We start from the raw sequence: 10,270 nt of genomic DNA, 5'->3' as shown, positions 1-10,270 counted from the left end.
ATGCACCCTTCATCGATATCCAGTCCCCAGCGAGACTCAGCCAGTAAACTCCTTCATATCCTCCAACCCCACCATCCAAGCTTGCCCCAGTGGACAACTTGACCACCCAGACCCACAACCACCTTGATGTAGATCATGGGAATGGGCTGCTTGGCCTTGTTGAAGTGCTGGGCCATGCAGTGAACCGTCTCGGGAACATAGTCCAGACGCAGATTCAAATAAACCTCCTCTTTCTCTTGGACACAATACAAACATGTCAGCTGGATTTACCCTCCAACACCCAGTGCCTCTCCCAACTGGAGTGCCAGCCCCTCCTGCTCTCTGTAGGCCTGATGCCCCCACTGCTCAACACAACATGGCATGAATCCAAGGGCTCAGCGAGCAGAGCGTCAACAGGCCGTAGTGGACCCGTCCGCTGCCCCATCATTCGGCTTCTGGTGAGACTGCACAAAATGTGCAGCTCTGACCGCCCTCCCTCGTGCGGCAAGGATTCACCGGGAGAGAAAACCATTGACGTTTTGAGATGAGAAATGTTTGCAGCCGGGTGTTGGCTGGGGTCGAACATGTGGAGGCTGAGTTGTTGGGACGATTCACAGCAGGCGTTGATTTGGAAGCGCACCAAAAGGTTCTGGGGAAGTGAGTTATGGGGGAAAATACATTCGTGAAATGAATTAGGGAAACAGACTGGAGGGGCTGAGTGGCCGAATTTGGCGACCTTGTCTTGTGGTCTTGGCTGCTGCTGTCTGGAGTTGAAATGGCAAGAGGTCATGAGTTAATGGGTGAGGAGCAGGGCAGACAGCGTCAAGGAGTCGGCACTGGTCAGAGGGGCAGGATGGAGGCAACAGAGAGGCTGCAGCGAGACAGATCGATTGAAGGAATGGGGAAGGAAGCAGCAAATGATATGCATCAGAGTGGGGGTGGGGTGGGTGCAGGTGGATCTTACCTTGACTACAGAGGAGTAGAAGTTGAGAAGAGGGACGATGATGGTGTGATCCAACTTTCGCACGATCTGCAGTTTGCGGTTCTATGGCGAGAGAGGAACATCAGCAAGGCTGGGCGATGGGTCGGGGCCCTGAGGGGCGACTTGTCCAAGTTGAGGGGGGAGGCGGTGAGGAGATTCGTCAAGAGGTCAGAGGTGGGGAACTCCTAGGGAGGCCGAAGTGGGGGACTTTTCGAGAGTCAGTGGGAGGGACTTTTCGTGTTGCTGGAGTGGGGGCTCGTCAGGGGGTTCAATGAAGTATCATTTCAGTTTTTATGATTGTTTTACCAGCTTCTACAAAACAATTAATTTGCAGAAAATCTCTGATGTGTGTGTGTGTGTGTGTGTGTGTGTGTGTGTGTGTGTGTGTGTGTGGGGTGGGGGGTTGTGTGTGGGGAGGGGGGGTGCTGTTGTGGGTTTGTGTGACTTTCTCTGTTTCCAAACCCCATGGCTGCTTTCGTCTCTGTCAGATGCTCCTCTTTCCACCCACCCTTCAAAAATGTGTTTGGGGTGTTTGTCAATTGGGTGTAATTGTGTGAAACGGGCTCATGTGTCGCAAGGGCCTGTGAACGTGCTGTAGGCCCTAAAGTTAAATATCAGGGTTTTCCATTTCCACACAACTGCTCCTCCCCCTCACCTTGAATCTCTTGTCTTGCAAGATCTTCTTGATGGCAATCAGCTCTCCGGAGTCCACCAGCCTTGCCTGGTACACCACACCAAAAGATCCATTGTCGATGATTTTATCATCTGTGCAGGACACCACCTTGGGGACATTGGGTCCATGACCCGGTGTGGCCACCTCTGTTGTAACCTTATTGCCATGTCCTCTGGGGCAGAAGCAGCAGCATTTACACACCCAGAGGGTACACAACAGGTCATTTATCCCAACCCAGCCTTGCTGTCCAAGTTAGTCTCTACCCCTCCCTCTAACTCCCTTCCAAGGGTCACCTAAATGTCAGAATTAATCCTCTGGTGGTTCGTTTCAGCCTCTCAGTAGAAATATTGCCACCCCAGGTCCCTCTTTGATCACTCTCCTCAGACTGAAGCCAGCTCCGCAGCCGATCACTCTGTCTACAACCCTCCCTCCATGAGAGGATCGGGTCATCCTTGACCTTCAGCACGTCCCGGGGAGATGAACCACTCTGAACCCTACCACAGGTTTAGCAGAAGCCCTCCACATTCCCAGAAGCTTAGCAACACCGTGATCTTCCATGATGCAAGCGAGACCTCGTCGCCTGAGGGAGCAGGTGGTGCGGAGAGAGCCCCACTCTTCACCGCTCAACTCTGCTGGGACCACCGCAGCAGAAACACTTTCTAGCACCTTGATCCAGGTCCACTGGGGAAAGAATCCTATCCCAGTTGGGGGGGTGTGGGGTTGAAGGGATCTTGTAACCACGGGGGTGGGGGTGCGGGTGGAGGAGCGGTCCTGTCTCTCAGTGGACAGATCCCATTCCAGGTGGAGAGGGAGCTCTGTCCCATTTCTGATGAAAGGTCTGCCTTCCATCCCCCTCGCAACTTCTCTTCTCCCTCAGACACCTCACACTCTCCCCTGCCCCGATTCCTCTACCACACTCTCATCCCCCACCCAACAACACACCCATGGTTTCCCCAGTGCTTTCCGTCCCCTCGCACCCCATCCCCCAAGCTCAACCCTATGTCCCCTACCTCTGATCCAATCTCCCTTGACATTAGCCTGTGGTGCAACCCCGTTCCTTCATTCTCCCCTCCAATCCTACAGACCCCATCCCTGTATCCCCTCACATGCCATTGTTCTCCCCTCCCCAGTCCCCTCCAGCTGCCTCATAAAGTGCCCTGCACTCAGGATGGGGAGAGGGGATTAAATGCAGCCTCCATTCTCTCCGCCCACACTGGGTGAAGGATGGTGCCAGAGGAGGCTCTGTCCCTGTAGGGGAGCCTGTAACAGGCTCTTTATCTCACCCATGGGCGCAGGGTGCTTCCAAACTCAACCCTGTTGATCAGAGGGTCCCTGGGATGAGACAGCATCCTACTCCGACACGCGGGCTAGAATCCCCTTCCAGGAGAGGCATCTTTCTCATGTTGCTGTGCCATGGCACGACTCAGCTATGGCTGCCCCATGCAGTGACATCATCACCCCCTCTGTGTCATCATCTCCCCCCTCTGTAACACCTCCCCTCTCTGTCACACCACTAGTGTAATGGGCAGGGACATCCAACCATTTAAATCCTCCTCAATTTCCCCAAGCAAGGGGAGAATAATTCAGCTGGTCTAAATTACTCGTTGTTATCTATTCTAACTCCTAGATATTTGATGCCATTTTGCCGCCACATTTGTTGACTATTTTCTTGACATTGGCTCTAATCCCTCTTCCTAAGTGACATGATTTTGCACATATCCCAAAAGAACTTATACCCAGAGATCTCCCCATAGTCCTCCAAGGTGGAGCACAACTTGGGCAATGAGTGTGTCAGGTCTGTCAGATATATCAGAACAACTTCTGCAAATAAATTGATTTCATGCTCTTCCTGGCCTGTTCTGAAACCTTTAATGCCTGAATCCTGGCACATGGCCTCAGCTAATCGCTCCATGGCCAGTACAAACTCACTCACTTGGGGTGTGGGGGGGGAGTCAGACCTTGATCGGCATGCCTGTTGGCTACCTCTGTCCCTCTCATCTCGACATCAGTGGCTCAGGTTGGGGGAGTCTGTACTGCCTCCTGCAGTGCACAGCAGCGCTGCTGGACCACCTTTATCTCCTTATTTTCCTGGGCCCTCTCCAAATCTTTCCTTTCTATGATCTCACATTGGTTTCTAAGGAGAAACACTGGCAGCCAAAAGGCACCCTCTGATTCCCCTTAGATTTTGGGAACCCCAATTTCTTGAAGTGGGACAACACGTGGTGACCTATTTTCTCAAGATGTGGATCCAGGAGCTTGGACCAGTCTACCAGTTTGCGGTGATCCGCCAGCATGCTTGCCAAGCTTCCTAACCCTGCACTCTCGTCAGTCCACGCACAGATCTTGTTCTCCCTGCCTGCACTCGATTTCCTGCACCGATTCCAAAGCATCTCCACTGCAGCTGTGTTCAGTCGGAACTCGAAGGACCCTGCTCACTGCACCAATTATTATGTGTGTGAAACTGATTCGAGGGGTCCCAAGGGTGGCGAATTTGAACACAGTTGTCTTTTATTGACACATGTAGTGAAGTCGCACGAGGAATAAAAGATACACACAGACACAAACTCGCCGGATTAATCGATACACTTGCAACCACTCATGGATAGAAAACTTGACAATCAACTTGTCACGTACGATACCTTGAACAGGTCATTCATTCACTCATTGATTTTGGATGCCTGTGGGTGGTAGGGGATATGCAGGTGGCCCCAAATACTTGGCATCACCACCCATTGCTGGTCAGACGTTACCCGATAGGGTATTCCACATATCGAGCACGCTTAAATGGTGCTTGGTCGGCCCACTGGCAGGACATCCGAGTATGTGCTGACCATCATGAGATCATATCACTTTTTATTTTGGCAGGGGAGAGGCCTGATATGGTCAATTTATCAGACTTGGTCAGCTCCCGAACCCCAGCGAATGTGGCCCTTGGTTTTAATTGCTGACAAATAGGGCATTTGGCCATCACAGTTCTTGCAACATCATGAGACCCCCAGATCCTCTGGCCATCATAGTGCCCCCATATGCCCACATTTATGATGCACCAATGCTGCCAAGGCTCCGGGGTCTCTCTGCTTGGGGAAAAAAGTGGCAGAGCATATTTGAGCAGCTCAGTCCACAGTGGCATCGCGTCAGCTTCAGCGGTTTTCCTGGAGGTGTGTCCATCCACGTGGTGGACCCTGACTATTCTTTTGTTGTTCCACCTCTCAGAAGATCTGCCAGTGCTGTTGTCCTCAGAGCAGGCAGCCATGGATCTGCCTCCCTGTCTCCTGACGCCGACCCATCCACACTGACGTGCTGTTTGGCACAGCCCAGAAATCCTGTTGCACTGATCGGAAAAGAGGCTCCTGGGCCCGCCTGGTTGTCCCTTTTCGGATCAGTGCCACAGCTGCCAGCTTGGACAGTTGGCTCTCCCCTCCACCTCACCCTCTTGTGTCAGTACTTTATCTGTGGTGGGCTGGAGCGCTCCCACTTTACACCGTTGTTTTTCGCACATCCACCAGCCGGAGCCGTCAGTAAACCAAGCTTTTTCCTGCTGTCCAGCATCGAGGGTGTTGAACGGTTTGCCCCAGGCCATGGTGCCAAGCTCTTCTCGGGGTCATTCAAGTGGGAGGCTGTCACTTTCGGACAGGACATGATCTGTTCTTGCAAGTGGCTCAGCCCTTCGGGCCCGGCCGCTGTGCGGTCTGCCATGTACCACTTCTTCGGTCCGCTGTGAGTGGCATCCGCAGATTTAACCCATCACATGTTGGGGAGGTGTGGCTGGAGTGTGACTGTCTCTGCTGCCATCTGGTTCTCTGTGGTGAGCAGGCGAGCATCTGACACTCAGATGGGGAGTGGCGGGAGGCAGCTTCCAGGAGGGAATTGAACCAGAAGCTGTGTGGGACTCGGCGACCTTGCCTCTTTTGCTCGAGGCTCCACGAGGCCATTGTCTTCATTGCAGAGACAAGTCATTCAAAGGGTCTTCCAGTTTTGAGGGGTTGGGGGGTGCTTGTGGTCAGTGGCAGTGGTGTTGAACAGCGTGTTTTGCCATTTAAGAAGCCATTTGTTGTTCAGGTCATCAATGAAGCTGAGAGTTTTTTTTTCTGGGCAACATTGTACAGTAGATGGAGGGGCAGGGTGAGATGGGGAATATGTTGGCACCAGTAACCTAAAAGACCCACAAAACTTTGTGCCTCAACTTGTTGGTGGGCCCCGCAATGAGGATTTTGCTTTGAGAAACCATTGATATTTCTCTGCTGCCTGGATGCTCAGGAAAAGGACTGTTGGACTAGGACCCTGGACCTTTTCCAGGTGGTGCCTCCCTGGTGCCAGTGTCTGGGGTGTTGCTGCTGGTGTACAAGACATCCTAAAGTGGGCCAGAGGTTGTGGTACATGGAGATACCAATGACATAGGGAGGAAGAGGGAAGTTCCTGAAAAGTGGGTCCAGGGCGTTTGGTGAGAGCTGAAAAGAAATAGCATGAAGGGAGTCATGTTGGGATGACTGTCTGGGCCATGCAACAGTGAGAGCAGGAACAGAATGAGGTGGAGGATGAAGGCGTGGCCTGAAGGTGCGGGTTAAGAGCTCCTTGAGGGCATCCTATTTGCCTTTCTTGGGAGGCTGATGTCAGAAGTCGATGAGCCTTGCTGCCATGTCCTGATGAGCAAGAACATCGTGGAGGAGTAATGGATGTCATCAGCGGTGATCTCTTGGAGGTGGAACTGGTCCTTGGCCTGTTTGAACCCCACGTGTAGCTGCGAGATCCAGAACATTGACAGCTTCAACCAAACCATCTGAAGAGCCGCCTGGACCGTGATCTTCACGTCCAACTGAAGGGCTGGGTCCTGCTGAGGTCACCACTGTAGCAGTCACTTCTGTTGAGGAGAGAAGGGGAGGGGTTAGGATATTGGGGATGGGTGTGGGGGGTGGTTTCTTTATTCTTTCTTTTATAGATGCCACACATTCGATGAGCATTATTATTAATTGTGTGAATTTGTTGTGATTTTAAGTTTATAAATATATTTTTTAAAATGATCGGCTGGACTACGAGTGGCAGATAGGATCATGGGGACTCTCTCACCCCAACCCACCCTCCCCAAATATCAATGGGATAAACCGGGTTCATTGTCAACGTCGTAGAGGATCCCTTCCACCTGCCCACAGCATTTGGCAGCTCTTCTCGTCGGGAAAGAGGTCGAGGAATATCGGAGCCAGTAGCACCAGGCCCAGAAACAGATTCTTCCTGCGAGCAGTGAGAATGGAGAATGATGGATGACCGGCTCAGACAAAGACTCCATGACTCTACGATTGATTCAACAGAATTTATTTCTTTTTTGGGAGGGACTGCACGTGTATCATTTGTCTCTCTGTGCATAGGTCCGGTTGTGTGTTTGCAGAGGTTTCCACCATGAACACAGTTTCCTCGGGTTAAATTTGAACGGGTACAGAGGAGCTTTCCTGGATTGGAGAATGTATCTCATGAAACAAAGTTGACTGAGTTCGGGCTTTTCTCTTTTTCACCCCAAAATTAACTTTATTCTAAAATTATTGACCAAGAGGACAACTGTTCCACGTCTTTTCTCATCCTCGTGTTGCATGCCTATATTCCCTTCACTGCACACGTTCTCTGTTTAACATCATTCCACCACTTTGACACCTTGTGGTTACTCCCTGCACTCTGTGGTTGAAGGGGTTCCCCTTAGTCTCCGCCCCTCAAGACCCGGAGGATTAGAGTCCTTCCCGACAGCGCCCTCGTGTTGGCTGCACCAAGCCTCAGTGCATCTCTCAGAAACCTGGAATAGGCCGGTGGGCAGCGTTCCCTCACCCACATCTCCATGTGCTAAAAGACCAGGAGGTTAACGTCGAACAGTTATGCCCTTCGAACCTCGATGTTGTTCTGACCAATCAATTCCACGCAAAATAAAAAATAGACCCTTCCTCCTTCATAACCCTCCATTCTTGCAATGGAGGGAGTGCAGAGGCAATTCACCAGGCTGATACCTGGAATGGCAGGAATGACTTATGAGGAAAGATTGCGCAAATTGGGATTGTACTCGCTGGAGTTTAGAAGATTGAGAGGGGATCTCATAGAGACATATAAAATTCTGGCAGGACTGGACAGAATGGATGCAGATGGGATGTTTCCAAGGATGGGAAAATCCAGAACCCGGGGCCAGGGTTTGAGGATAATAGGCAAACCATTTAGGACCGAGATGAGGAGGAATTTCTTTACCCAGAGAGTGGTGAATCTGTAGAATTCATTGCCACAGAGGGCAGTAGAGGCAGGTTTATTAAATATGTTTAAGAGGGAATTAGATATATTTCTTCAGTATAAGGGTATTAAAGGTTACGGAGAGAAGGTGGGGATGGGGTCCTGAACTTTAAGATCAGCCATGATCTCGTTGAATGGCGGAGCAGGCTCAAAGGGTCGAATGACGTACTCCTGCTCCTATCTTCTATGTTTCCTTCATTCATGTGTCCAAGAAGCCCTTAAATGCCGCTAATATTTCAGCCTTCATCACCACTCCTGGCAAGGCATTCCTGGCACCCACAACTCTGTGTAAAACCAAGTACCCCTTATATTGCCCCTAAACATTCCTCCCTTTGCTTTGGGCTTCTCGTGTTTGCTTCTCTTATCTGGGTTTCAGGCAGAGCAAAGGGCAACTTTCACTGAGATTCTGGTCTTCCAGCAGTTCTGGATGTCTGTCTCTGGATGCTCTGCTCAGGGGACCACCCTGCAATATCTCATCAAGTCCTAGTCTCTGTGTCAGCTGGAATTCCATGCTGACCACTGCCTGATGGCCCTGTGGTCAATAGTGTTTGTCTATGCAACCATTCCCATGAAGGTGATGGGGCAAAGTCCTGCTGACTAGGACATTGTGTGGCATCAGGGCCAGACCAATCTTTCGCAACACCTGAGCCAGGTAGAACCTCAGCACATAGCGGCTTTTGGTGCCCTTGCACTTTGTTTCCAAGCACAGCCATACACAATAGCCATGCTGGTTAGGGTTATTCCCCCATTGATTGACGACGTACATTGTCCTCCAGACTCTATCCATTTTGGACCCCCACATGAATAGGAAATGTGTTTTGGGAATTGACAGGGTGGAGGTGTGGGGATGGGCCACACCTGCCTCACGTGCAGCAGTACCAAGAGCTCCTTGCACCTGATGACCGGGTTCTACCGGGTTGACAGACTTGGGCATCTCTGTGGTTCTCCCTGTCTCCTGGAACTGGGGGTCTCCTTACAGCTCCCCATCTCCTTGAGTTGGTACTTTGTTCTCCACCATCACCACAAGATAACCAAGACCCCTGGATGGAGGGCAGAGGCGCAGAGAGATCAGTGAGAATACGGGTAGTTTCAACAGGGTGGGGTCCATCCTGATGCTTGATAACAGGAGGAAACCAATGGGGAAGGAGGATGCAGGGCATTCGATAGCAGGTGGGGCAGGGTGTAGACATGGCAGCTGACTGGAATTGTCAGGGGGTTACTGAGACCTGGGAGAGGAGGGGAAGGAGGGTGCAATTGTGTTCTGACGAGAGAGTGCTGAGGGAGAGGCAACATGGGTGGAACCTCAAGGCAAGGGACCCCTGAATTTTTTGCAGGGATGGGCTCTGTTAATAGACTCCCAGATATCCAGCAAAGAGCATCTTTGTTCCCCTGCCATCAGGAAGGAAATATGGAGGAATAAAAGCAGAGAAGCCAGGGAGGGAAATAGCTTCTTCCCACAGGCCGTGAGATTGACAAGGCAACATGAGCTTGATGGGAGCTAAGAATGAAAAGGTGGAGAGGAATATGGACTGATTACAACAGCACAGCCAGCAGGACAGTGGGGCCGAAGGGCCTGTTTCTGTGTTGTCTATCTGGACCAGCCTTTTGAGTTCAAGCTTTAAAAGACCAAACCATTTTTAAATTTAATATCAATGGTATAGAATGAATCAAGAGACAAGATGTCTGTCCAGCGGCAAGCATCAAAGGCACTTCCTGAAACGGAGGCTCTGAAACTACAGGGAGGTTCTGGCCGGAATGAGGTCCGGCTTCCTCTGGAAGGAGGAGAGGAGGCAGGGATAATGTGGGGGAAGAGTTGCCTTCCTACATTCACCTCCCATTTCCTCTACACCGTACCCCTCTTCATTTCCCTGCCCATTCCCCTCCCTCATCACCTCCCCATTTCCTGTGCCCCGATCGCCGCCCACGCTCCCCTCCCCAACCTAACCCTAACCCCTAACAATCCCTAAACTTAACGTTAACACTACCGATACCCTTAAACACTACACCACGTCCCCAACCCTAACTCTTATTTCCACCCTGTCCTCTAACCCTATCCCTACGCTGTCCCCTAAACCCAACCCTAATCTTACCCTCCTTCCCCTAACCCCAACTCACACCCCACCTCTACCTCCTACTCCTACCCCCTTCCCCTAAACTTAACACAAGCCCACTTCCCCGAACTCTAAACCAAACCCTAAACCTCGACCTAACCCGAGCCCACATCCTAGCCCTAAACCTAACTGTACCTCTACCCGTCCCTGACCCTTATCTTAATTCTACCCACCTTCCCCAACCCGAAGCTAAACCCTACCCCTATCCTCTACACCTACCCCCTTCCCCTAACCCTACCCCATACCCGCACCCCCTACCACTACCCCATT

At 51.4% G+C, this 10,270-nt stretch overlaps 1 long non-coding RNA gene across 1 annotated transcript; it reads right to left on the bottom strand.

Moving 5' to 3' along the window:
• Positions 1-679: 679 nt before the first annotated feature.
• On the bottom strand, positions 680-3,037 carry LOC138750305 (uncharacterized). Its single transcript, XR_011349244.1, has 3 exons — positions 2,918-3,037; positions 1,617-1,806; positions 680-1,024 (listed from the first exon to the last, which is right to left on the bottom strand). It is a non-coding gene; the product is annotated as an uncharacterized lncRNA (long non-coding RNA).
• Positions 3,038-10,270: the final 7,233 nt, after the last annotated feature.

The sequence above is a fragment of the Narcine bancroftii genome, unplaced genomic scaffold (assembly GCF_036971445.1).
Source record: "Narcine bancroftii isolate sNarBan1 unplaced genomic scaffold, sNarBan1.hap1 Scaffold_114, whole genome shotgun sequence".
NCBI lineage: Eukaryota > Metazoa > Chordata > Chondrichthyes > Torpediniformes > Narcinidae > Narcine > Narcine bancroftii.
This window is presented reverse-complemented; position numbering and strand designations above follow the sequence as displayed.